Source organism: Tiliqua scincoides, chromosome 1 (assembly GCF_035046505.1).
Source record: "Tiliqua scincoides isolate rTilSci1 chromosome 1, rTilSci1.hap2, whole genome shotgun sequence".
Classification (NCBI taxonomy): domain Eukaryota; kingdom Metazoa; phylum Chordata; class Lepidosauria; order Squamata; family Scincidae; genus Tiliqua; species Tiliqua scincoides.
The window spans coordinates 15,573,948-15,586,424 of NC_089821.1; the positions used below are offsets into that span (position 1 = coordinate 15,573,948).

At 46.3% G+C, this 12,477-nt stretch overlaps 1 protein-coding gene across 1 annotated transcript in view; it reads left to right on the plus strand.

Annotated features, from left to right (window-relative positions):
* The window catches only part of LOC136639843 (cytosolic phospholipase A2 beta-like), a 69,223-nt gene that overhangs the window by 16,525 nt on the left and 40,221 nt on the right, over window positions 1-12,477 (plus strand). The gene's annotated exons all lie outside the window — the stretch shown is intronic.

A 12,477-nucleotide genomic window follows, 5' to 3' on the forward strand; every position in this document is an offset into this window, starting at 1 on the left:
CCCATGCTGTGCTTTGGCTTTTTTCCTGTCAGTAGAAACTTCCTCCATTTTAGGTCACTTCTAAATGCTCTGGAAGTATCCATGCTGCTGAGTGTTTTTTGCCATTTGCCAAGATGCCCATCCAGCTGTGCATTTTGTGGGTCACTTCCCCATAGAGACCTCTTATTTTTCTCCCCTGGAACCTGGAATTGAACAGTCCTACCTTTGCTACTTAGTCAGAAGTTGTATTTAAGATTGTCTGAAGAATCCCAGAGAGGTGGAAGGAGCTGGGGGTAGGCTTTCTTGCCAGTCTTTGAAAGAACCAATGATCATTGGATGAGCATTCTGAAGTATTTCAGAGCATTCTCAGTCTTTGGCCAAGGAGGAACCCAAGGGGATTCTTGCCTTATGGCAGTGGTTCTCAAACCTTTCCAGCACGTGTCTTCCCTGATCCTTGTGGCCATTGGCCACAGCTCCCCATTACATCACCTCACCTCAGTTACCCCCAAAATGGGGATGGAGGTGTTATAATTATACACTAGAAACAAAAAAACAGTTGCCAGCACTCTGAGGCTGCAATTCTAGCCACACTTTCCTGAGAGTAAGCCCCATTGAACAAAATAGGACTTACTTCTGAGTAGACCTGGTTAGGATTGTGCCCTGAATTTGCTAGCAGCACACCTGGAAGGTTTTGGAAAGGGGGAGAAAAAGTGATGAATTTTATGAGGGAGGGGAAGACTTTGTTTTGTGTGTATCTACTAATTGCTGACTGATGAGAAACAGAGACCCAGAGACTGTTTGGCTGCAATCCTAACCTCACTTTCCTGGGAGTAAGACCCCTTGAACACAATAGGACTTACTTCTGAGTAGACCTAGCGAGGATTGTGCCTTTTGTCTCATAATAGCAACCAACATGGGAAGTACCCCCCCCCCAAGGAGGCAGGAGGAAAAAAAGAGGATGGTTGAAAAGCAAAAGTGTTTTTAATCAATTTCTGGAGATAAAGCTTGCCTGATCAAGCCTGACTTTTTTCTTTTATGAAGGGGGAGGAAAAAGAGAAAGGTAAAGATCCTTGGTTAAGCTGACAGACCCCAAGCCTATGTAGGTCTACTCAAAAGTAAGTCCCATTTGAGTCAATGGGGCTTACTCCCAGGAAAGCATGAATAGGATTGCAGCCACACAGAGCAAGATTACAACTCACCCCCAAAGTAGATAGGGGCTGCTCACACACCTCAACATGCAGATGCCACCCCTATTCCCCCCCCCCCCCCGACAGAGGAATGCAGGCTGGGGCATTTGGGCACCCCTAAGCAGGCTGGGCTCCCTCCTTCCCAAGTGGAGGAAAGCACTGTGCTGCTCTCTCTAGCTCAGGCTCCCCTCCCAGTTTGAAGCCTGCCAGGAGAGTGCCCTGTGCTGATGAGATGCAGCACCTCCACTGCTGCCCAGCCAGCCTTCTCTAGGTTTGGCAGGGAGGCTCCTCCACCTCCCCACGCCATGTTTCACACTGCCCTCCCCACCTCATTCACAGCAGCAGAAAAGCAGCAAGTAGGGAGGCAGCATGTGCAGCTGAGCTGAGCTAAGCAGCTGTGGCCACCTCTCTCCCCAAGATGCCTCAAGAACGCCCCTGGGAGCTAGCCATGCCTCTCTGGGGAGCCCCAGATTGAATACCTCAGCCTAATGGGGTGGAGAAGTCCAGGGAGGAAGCAGGAAAACCAGGAGGGAAGGCAATTTATAGTGATCACGCTTTCCACTGCATGGCTGCTCTGACCTCCATTGTTACTTGGGAGGAGGGACACTCATTGAATGTCTGGCTACAGTCAGATGACTCTTGAGTAGAGCTGCCAAGGATTGGGTCATCCTGGTAAGCCTTGCAGCAACTACAGAATACCTTCCTGCATCTCGACACTTCTGATCCTGCTCTCATGCAGTCTCTCCCACCTCCTCCTGCCTTGTTTTCAGATTGGCAGGGTTATTAGGGGAGTATTAAAGGAGAACTCTGGCACATACACACCCCTTGGCAGCAGCCCCATTTTTTCCACTGCTGGGTTTTTCAAGGGGGTGGCTCAAGTCCTTTAGAGTCAAGAAAGGGCAGCATTGCGACTAAGAAAATACCCCCCATTATGACTCATCGAGTTGTGGGGCAGAGACTTGTGATTTGACTCAAGTCAAGCCATGCTGAATTGCCCATTCCTGTTAATGATCCCAGATACTGCTGAATTTGACTTCTTGCTCTATAATTCCCCCAATTTGGTTCAGTTTGAGTTGGTGTTTGAGAGTCTAAGGCCTAACCAGCTTTCCCTCACTGACATAGGTGTGCCAATGTGGCATGCACTGCTTTGGGGAGACAGTCAAGGAGGCCTCTTCAAGGTAAGGGCATATTTGTTACCTTACCTTGGGGCAGTATTGCAGCTAGGTCAGTGCTGGAAAATTGGTTAGGATTGCACCCTAAATTACAGGCTGTTAACGATGGCAAGGGAGGCAGCAAAGGGATATGACATGGTTTACTGTTCTCACAGGCATCATGACTCAGGCAGAACTGTAGCTCTGCAGGTCTGTACCTATAAATGCATCCCCCCCCCTCCCAAAAAACCCGTAGATAACTTTGTGGAGATCTTTTAGTCCATGGTCTGTGGTGTTATTGGCTACCTGTATCAACTGGGAAAAAAGTAGTTTCTCAATTTGATTTCCAGGAGGAATGAAACAGTACAATAATGGATCTCATTCAATGGCTACATTCTCTTCCTGGGAAAAGGATATTGCATGGAAATGCCCAGGTTTTTAAGTATCCTTAACATCTCTAGATTTGTAAAAAACTAGAACTGCCATCGACTGAGTCTTAACAAGTATCAGGTCTACTTGTCAGTAATTTCATCTATGCTAATACATGACTAATATGGGCCACACTTTTTGAGAAGTTTCCTTTTCTTTCTGGTTTGGCAGAGCTGCCAAACCTTCCTTCCTTTTTCCTGAGCCCTGCAGATGCTTGCGCAGGGCTCCTTGCACCCCCAGGATGCTACTGCAGGCATTGGTGAGTACATCCCAGTCCCTGCAGCCCCCCTGAGCGATGCAATCCTGGGAATTGCGTTGCTGCCTTCCCGCCCCTGAAAGCACTTACTGTGCCTTTCAAACTCCCAGAGAGTTTGAAAACTGCAAGTTAAAGGTATAGGCACTCTGTCTTCCATTGTAGCTGGTCACTCTGTGCTTGTTGTAGTCACAGTTCTTTTCCTTGTGGCTTCATCCAAGACATTTAGTGGGTGGTGCTCAAAATCCACATAAATGATTGTTGCCTTTGGGATGTATGCAAGAGGAGCAACCTGTTGTTCATGCATCGTGATTGCAGTTTGCTGAGAATGGGGAACACTGCAGAAAAGGTAGGACAGATCAGCTCAACTATTTCTGAGGCATTTGATGGAAGTGCTGGGGAGAAGCTTCTAATGGGGAGCCTCCAACACTTCCTCTGAAATGCTAAAAGTATGTTGTGGGCATCTAGATGGCCTAGAAGTGAGCATACTTTTGCTTTAGAAAGAACTGTATTATTATGAGAGGTTATGAAAGACCTGGCAGGTCTTACCTGGCAGGACAAAGTTCCAAACAACACAGTCCTGGAACGTGCTGGAATCCCTAGCATGTATTCACTGCTGAAACAGAGACGCCTGCGTTGGCTTGGTCATGTCGTGAGAATGGATGATGGCCGGATCCCAAAGGATCTCCTCTATGGTGAACTCGTGCAAGGAAAGCGCCCTACAGGTAGACCACAGCTGCGATACAAGGACATCTGCAAGAGGGATCTGAAGGCCTTAGGGATGGACCTCAACAAGTGGGAAACCCTGGCCTCTGAGCGGCCCGCTTGGAGGCAGGCTGTGCAGCATGGCCTTTCCCAGTTTGAAGAGACACTTTGCCAACAGTCTGAGGCTAAGAGGCAAAGAAGGAAGGCCCATAGCCAGGGAGACAGAGCAGGGACAGACTGCACTTGCTCCCGGTGTGGAAGGGATTGTCACTCCCGGATTGGCCTTTTCAGCCACACTAGACGCTGTGCCAGAACCACCTTTCAGAGCGCGATACCATAGTCTTTCGAGACTGAAGGTTGCCAATACAATGAAAGAAAAGGTGAGTTAGCTGGATTTAGGAGATCCAGAAAATGTCTTCTGGAAAAAAATGCAATTGTTTCATTAGGTTTGTGGTAAAATACTGCTTGCAGTCAGTGGTGCAGCTACAGGGGCTGCTACTAAGGGGGTGCTACTAAAAAGCACTAAGTTTTGCAGACAGCCTCACCTGCAAAAGGGATGGAGCTATAGTATCTGAATATCTTTAGGTTTGGAAACACAACAATAAATGAATTGCTGTTATACAGAAATGTGTATATGTGTACCTGAAACCTGATATTCAAGTATGTATGAACCTCTAGGAATTCTATTTTTTAATCTTTAAGATGATTAATTCATAAACCCAAGAGAGATTGTGAATTTAAAAAAAATGCATTTCTGCCCACTTAACAGGCTGTTCAAATCTTGATTGTGTTGATATATGTTGTACATAATAATAATAGTCACTTAATAAGCATTTCACACTGCACTGATTTACCTGCCTGAACTGAGTTCATCTGAGAGGGAGAAGATTGTCTTGTCTGTAACATCCTTATGTTCCAATACTGTTTATTTCCAAGTGGATTGCCTGAATTTTGTGGCCCTTTGTTAACTGGAAAGACCTTCAAGGCAGCTTCTGTCTGTCTTAGCTTCTTGGGTGATGGCAGTGAAGAGGCTACCCAATGGCATAGCTGTAGGGGGTGCAAAGCACTAAGTTTTGCAGGAACCCTTAGGGCATTGTACAAGTGGCCCCTCCCCTTTGAAGCTATTCCTGGGAGTGGGAGCAAAAGAGAGGCACATCTCTTTTGCTCCCACCACCTGGAATGTCTCCAAGGAGAGGAGTTGCTTGTACACCACAGTGAGGGTTCCTGCAAAACTTAGTGCTTTGCACCCCCTTTAGTTATGCCACTGAGGCTACCATTTCCCCAGGAAATTCTGGGCTTTCAATGGCAGTGTGAGCAGAGAGGAGTGCAAGTCACTAACAACTAAGTGCTATGCCAATTTTACTCTCTATCCCTTTCCTTCAGAGTTCTATGGAGTCCTTCTGCCCCAATATTGCAACAGTGAATTGTCTCCTAAAATTTAAAACTTAAGCCATTTCTGTCCAATTCTGCATATATGCAACGGGGATAAAATGTGTACGCTTGTGGGCAGGGCAGAAATGGGTTAAGAAAATCCTGGTTTTAGAAGTGGGTTACTTCAGAATGCCAGGTGCAAGGGAGTGGTGCCAGGATGCAGGTCTCTTGTTGTGTTACCTCTGAGGTATCAGGTATGCCACTGTGAAGCAGGAGGCTGGACTAGATGGGTCTTTGGCCTGATCCAGTGGGACTCTTATGTCATTTGTGGCCTACTGGGTTCTTGTGTGCTCTACTTACACTGCTGTTTACTTATGTTGTTAAATTTTGATGCGTGCTGAATCTTGTTTGATAGTAATGACTATATATATTTCTGTTATCGGTATTTCTGCTGCTTTGGCTCATATGAGAAAGGCAGAATATCAGTGTTTCAACCAAGCAATGAAAGAGAAATGTGCAAATTTAATTCATTTCTTCAGAAATGAATGGCTTATAGTGAGAAGTTAAGGACAAGATTATGCCAAGCTAAGATGGCTGCTGTTCAAGATCCTTCTTCCTAGTAGCTCTCTTTCAGTCTCTATGTTTTTGGATATTTGTATTCCACTAGAGCAGCTTTGGGGGGCAGCCCAGTAAGTACTACATGGCAATTGTGGTACCTGCATGTGGCCCTCCCACTTGCTGTTGGAGGCATTCTGGGCGGTGATGGCATCATGCAGCATTACTGACAATGAGTGGGAGGGATGCTTACATGATGCGCTGTGGCACCTGCAAGACTTACTGCGCTGCCCCCTGTAGCTATGCTACTGGAATGCACTCTCTGCAGCTGGGCAGATCAATGGCCATGAAACGCATCACAGTCAGTGAGCTGCTGTCAGAAAACAGCAATTCCCTTGACTTGTTAGTAACATCATTCCACTAACTTGTTTCCTGTTAGTTTGTCAAAAACGAATTTTCTATTATGAACAGCAGATTGAAATGTGGTTGTCCAAGTGGCTGTCCCTTGCACTCTCAGTGTACCTGCTCCTTGGAACAAATATGTCCACTAACTGAAACATGACTCTCTTTAGTTTTAGTCAAGCAAACAGGACTTACTTGGCAGCTAATGTTACAGCAGGGATGTGTAACCAGGAGAAAGTATTAGTAGTTGAGATTCTTTGAGCTATGAAATTGTCTGATTTCCTTTACTGGAGAGTCTTGCCAGAGGCTAACACAATATGCTGGTAAATGGAGACAACTACTAGCTTCCTTCCATGGTGTACAGACTCCTATAGCATATAAACAACAGGGGTTGACCTTCTAAACATGAAATTGTTTGGGAGGAACTTGCTCTGAAAGAGGTGAGAGTGGGAGGTTTGGTTCAGGGCTTTCAAAATGTGTTGGTGCTGAAAGAAAGGGCCAGACTGTGCTACCTTTTCAAATTAACGAGATGCACAGTCTGTCAGGGACAGACACCCTGCCAGAATTTGTGTTCTTCCCTGTTTGACACGAAGTCCAGCCCCTCTGGTGCCTGAAGTGGCTTTCTCTTTCCCTTCCCCTGCCTCTGTTCCTGCCCTTGCTCTGAGAGTTCAGGGCATGGAACAAGGAAGTGCAGAGTGGGAATGTTGTGGGTTAGGGCAGAGACGTTGCCCACCCTCCTATTCCTGCTCCACACTTCCTTTTCCCATACCTCATCTTCCCCATGGAGGAGGAGGAATATCGCCAGAAAAGAGAGGGACACAACAGAGGCACAGTGCGGTGGTGGGGAATGCTCCCCTGTGCAACTTTGCCTCCTGAGGTTGCTGCACTCCACTTCATCGGTAAGCCAGCCCTGCCTGAAATTGGTGCCTATAGCAGGTTACTGGGGTCCCTGAGTGAAGCCCTGCGTGGGCCTCCCATGTTGGGGCATTGAGTGCTACCACTGCCACCAGTAGTGAGGTTTCAGGGCTCAGCCAGGACTAGTGAGCCCTCTGATGGGATGGGCCCTTGGCCATAGTCTTGGCCAACCCACGATGCCATGCCTGTCTGAAATAATTGTTTTTGTCCCTGATGAACAATACGGGGCAGATGGTGGTGTTTTGGAATTTGCAACCCTGGTCCAGAAGCCCACAGGCAAAAGGTTGATGTTTCTACGACAATATGTTCCCTTGTCAGATTCTTCAGCCTCTTGATAGTGAAGAAAATAACATTCGCATTATTATTTTATTATACTGTTTTTCATCAAGAGTAGTTCATAAGATGGTTTACGTAGTAAAATAAATCAATAAATGGCTCCCAGTCTCCAAAGGGCTCACAATCTTAAAACAAAACAAAACAGAAGAGACACCAGTGGCAGCCACTGGAAAAGATGCCATGCTGGGGTGAAGAGGGACAGTAGCTCTCCCCCTGCTCAGTATAAGAGGACCCCATTTTAAAAGGTGCCTCTTTGCCCAGTTAGCAAGTGTTACTTAATTCATACATGTAACTCCCGCCTTTCCATTCCTTGAACACTCAAGGTGACTAAGGTGAAAGATTCCACATTCCAGCAGAACCTCTTCCTCGCCCGAGTCTGCAACTTATGGATGAGAGGAGGGAGTGAGGTCCATCATGGTGGATTTTGTAACCTCGTGAACCAGAAGAGTGTAGAGTAGTGGTTCTCACACATTTAGCACTGGGACCCACTTTTTAGATTGAGAATCTGCCAGGACCCACTGGAAGTGATGTCATGACTGGACGTGACATTGTGCAGTAACATTTTTAACAATCCTAGGCTACAGTCCTACCCACACTTACCCAGGAGTAAGTCCCATTCACTATCATTGTTTTGCAGGAGGTGCTTTGCGCCCGCTTTTAGCAAACATTCTAAGCCTCAGGGAGTCTCCTGCAGCCTGCATATACATAAAGTGTGTGCAAAGCACCCTCCCTTGCCCCCCCCCTTAGCGATGTGATCCTGAGGATTGCCCTAGCCCCTCCCACAGCAAGAACTTACTGAGGGAGTAAAGCTCCCTCAAAGTTTGAGAACTTCTGGTGTAGAGTGTAGTTATTTGATTTTTCTCTGTAAACCGCTTTGTGAACTTTTAGTTGAAAAGCGGTATATAAATACTGTTAATACTGTTAATAAACAAAACTTTTGTTTGCAAATTCTGGTAGACTCTCCAGACTCTGCTGGATTTTGCAACCCCTTGGATCAGGGAAGGCTGTGATTAAGCAAGCTACAAATCCCAATTGTATGCCCACCTCTGCTGCTGGATTTTGCAAAAGGAAAAGGACCATGATTGAGTGGTAAAGCACCTTTTTGGTATGCAGTTGATCCAGGTCTAATCCCTGGCATCTCCAGGTAAAACAGAGAAAAATTATTGCCTGGAAACCTACAGGAGTGGCTGACACTCTGTGTTGACAATATGGACTTGGATGGAACAGCTGATGGAACAACTGATACTACCTATCTATCTACCACATGGGAGTAATGCAGTGCAATCATGGCCATAACCGGGAGATAGGATTGGGCTGTAAGTCATGCCAGGCAACTTCCTAAGAACTTGTAGATGATTAGGCGGAATGTCTGGATTGGAAACATGGTCTATAGATCCATCAAGAGGGCAAACTGTGGCAAGCCAGGAGCTGAATCTGCTGTTGCTCTATGAAACAGAAGAGCAAGGCAGTTATTTTCCCCTGATCTGCTGTTGGGCCACCCTGTCTCCTAATTGGCTATTGCCTGGATACATACTAGATACAATACATACAATAGACATGCCTGGGCTAAGGGCTACTGGACGAACTTGAAAAATAGATTAGTGTAGCAATTTGTAAGCTTTTCACCTTCAGGACATGATTCTGTCCCTTTGTTAGCTTGTTGTATCTCTCCATGCTGGATACCAAAGAACCTACTAAAATGCCAGGACTGGCTCAGTTTTGTTCTGTTTTCATTGCAGAGCCAAGAGTTTCCTGTTTTCCTGCTGTCTGTCCGAATCGTACAAGCCAATATCACCTCTTGTAAGTTGTCTACATCCTTCATTAACCCACTGGACTCAAAATATGCTTAAGGGACAAGACTGCCGGAACAATCCTATGCATGTCTACTCAGAAGTAGGCATCAAGGTGTTAAATGAGACTTACTCCCAGGAAAGTGTGCATAGGATTGCAACCTGCTTTAAATAAAATGGCCACCCAGGGTCATTGTGAGAAATCCTGGATAGCTTAAGTATCTGCAGATCTGAAGTGCCTTGCTGGTGTCTGAGAGCTGAAGTTTCCTGGAGGATCTCCCAAGCCCTTAAGCTGCTTTGTTGCTATACTCAAGAATAAATATATTAGGATGGACATCCCAGTGCATACTATATGTATGTCTTTGCAAAGTTTTCCAATGGTTTAAGTGGAACAGAGGCCCTCTTCATATTCATTCATTCCCTACCTTTCTTCTGGTAAGGGCAATCAAGGTGGCTTACAGAATTAAAAACAATAATAAAGCATAAATAACAAAACAAAACAGATCCCAACAGTTAAAATTACATTGATTAAAATGCCAGCACATCATGTCAGTTACTGAACACAATCCTGAAAGGTCTCCAAGGAGAGATCTATTCTTAGTGCCAAGGGGAGGGAATTCCACAATTGGGATTCCATCACTGAGAAGGCCCTGTTACTCGCTGTTACCCCCTCACCTCCATTAATGGCAGCATGGTTCAAAGGACCCCTTCTGATGAGCTCAGAGGTCCACCTGTTATATATGGAAGGAGGTGGTCTCCCAAATCCCCTAATCATGAGCCATAAAGGGCTTTAAAAGTCAAAACTAGCACCTGGAGTTGTGCCTGAAAATGAACTGGCAGCCAGTGTTGTCACCAAAGCAGCAGCCCGAGTGAGTCGCACCCAGTGAGCCCACAACCACACAGGCAGCCACATTCTGCACTAACTGCAGACAGTCTTCAAAGGCAGCCCCCACACAGAGTGTGCTGCAGTAATCTAATCTAGATGTCACTAGGCATGGGTCACCCAGAACAACCAATCCCACACCACTGGAGAGTATGTGAGAATGTCTGTGGTATCACAACCATGTGGAGAGAGTTGATTCAATAGACTTTTCCAATGAAATCTTAATTGCAATGAATGGGCCCCCCTTCACACACTCTCACAGCCATCCCTACGTGTAGCTGCATATCTAAACTGTTGTGCCAGTGGGAAAGGGCGCCTGATGGGATGGAAAGCTGGGAAATACCCACTGGGTAGGATGAGAGAGGTAGAGTCAGAAAGGGAGCCCAGGTCTACCCAGTAGGTAGCTCTGGGCTCCAAGTCTGGGAGGGAGCCAAGGTCTACCCACCTGGAAGAGGTGGCTCCAGGTGGCAGTCGTTATATGAGCCCAGGTCTACCCAGCAAGTAGATCTGGGCTCTGTCTAGGCAGGAGTCCAGGTGTACCTGCTTGAAAGAGGTGGCTCCAAAAGGCAGTTAAACTGGGAGCCCAAGTCCACCCAGCATGTAGGTCTCGGCTCCAAGTCTAGACAGGAGCCCAGATCTAGCTGCCTAACAAACCATGGCCACAAAGGTCATCTGGGAGTCATGTTAGCCTGGCCAGCCATGAGAGGCTTTCCCATTCAGTGGTTGCTCTCTCTTGAAGCACAGTGATGATTAGGTGAGAAAGAGCCTGGTGGTGAACACTTTTCAAGATTTTGCAGCATGAGTTTGCTCCATGAGAATGTGGCTCCTACAATGCATGTGTGTGTGTGTGGGGGGGGGGGGGAGAAGATTCCAGACTCCTGATAATTGCCTTTGCTTACAGTAGTGCAACCAGTTATTTATACCACTGTAACAATTACAGCTGTGTTGTTTACTGTACTGTATATTGTTTACAGTATATTGTGTACTGTACCACTTGTGGGAATGTATACTGTACCACTGTATACAATTGGGACCAGTGATAGCCATTATAAGAACTACAGCCTCTCCTCATCTCTTCCTCCCCCTTTCCACCTAATTTAACAGAGCACATGACGTTATGTCATTTTGCTGGGTGTTTCCCCACTCCTGCCTCTCATTACTGACAGGTGCCTTTTGAGGCAAGGAAGTGCTAAGTGTGATCATGTCTCATGCCAGGTCTATCGTGTCACATGATGTGAAAGAGAGTCACGGGGTGCTGCCCCCCCTCACAGCAGGGTGACAACTGGGGGAAAGAACCTTGCAATCAGTCCCACTCACATGGTTACAGTGAGGGATTTCACTGTCCCCAAACTGCTGTGTTGTGAATGTGGCCTTATCTCCTTTGAAACAAGCTCTTTTCAGATACTGAAACCATGAACAATAAACACATAGGAGGCAGGGGGAAACAGAAATGTCACTAGGGTTTGTGTCACTGTGGCTCCGAGGCTCCATTTCTTGCCCTTGACCCAGGTGTGATGTATAATGTACCCCTGCACCCTCCTCTCTTGGGCCCTGCTTGCATGTGTTAACTATACTGTTAAATTGCATGCATGTAGTCATGATGGAGAGCCCTCTGGGATTTTCTGCACCACATAGAGTACGTATGTACAGTTTTTAAGGGAACTGTGCAGACAGTCTCGTGAACATATGTAGTTTAGGATGGGGGGGGCTTGCTATTATTGCACTGCTTCCCACTGTGTGCTTTCATTGTTTTGACTGTGTACATCTGATTTTCTATGCTTAGGATCTTGGTCTGTCAGCCTGATGGTCTAAATCTGCCCTAAATTAAGCTGAACTTTAGCTTTGGGTCACAGGTGTCAAGCTTAACTTGCTAAGCAATCCCTCAGTGTAGGCTGAGGAAGAAATTTCCTCTAATTTCTGGTTGGTCACTAGGGTCATCAGTTGTGACATTAGAGCCACCTTTGCGTAGCAGGATCTTCTGGCAGTTATGACTGTACAGTAACATATCACTGTTCTATTGCACAGTAGGTCACAAGTTCACACCATAAAGAATTCTTTATCAAGTATATCCAGGCCATTTTGTTTATGCCAACGCTCTGCATCCTTTGCCCATTAGCAATGACTGCAATCGGTCGGCTTGCGTCCTGAAATGGGTTGGAGTGTGTGTAGATTATCACAGAAGTAGATCATTGGAAGGTACAGGAAAGTCATCTAGTCTGCTGTAGTTATATAAAGACAGGACAGGTGAAATGATCTTCTTTATTGGATTAACTAGTTGCTGTGAAGTGATACAAACATTTGGATTTCGGAGAGTCTTCTTTGGGCACAGCTCTTCCCAACAAGATACCATAAATACCAGTTCAGCCTACTGATAATTTACACCCCAATCCTATTAGGATATTGGCAGGCCCAATCTCCCTTCTTGGCTTTGATCTGTTCTCCTGGGTCCAATTGGACTTCTGTTACCCTAGGGAAAGCCTTCATGACATCCATGGGACTCCTCAGATCTATTCCTGCTGTT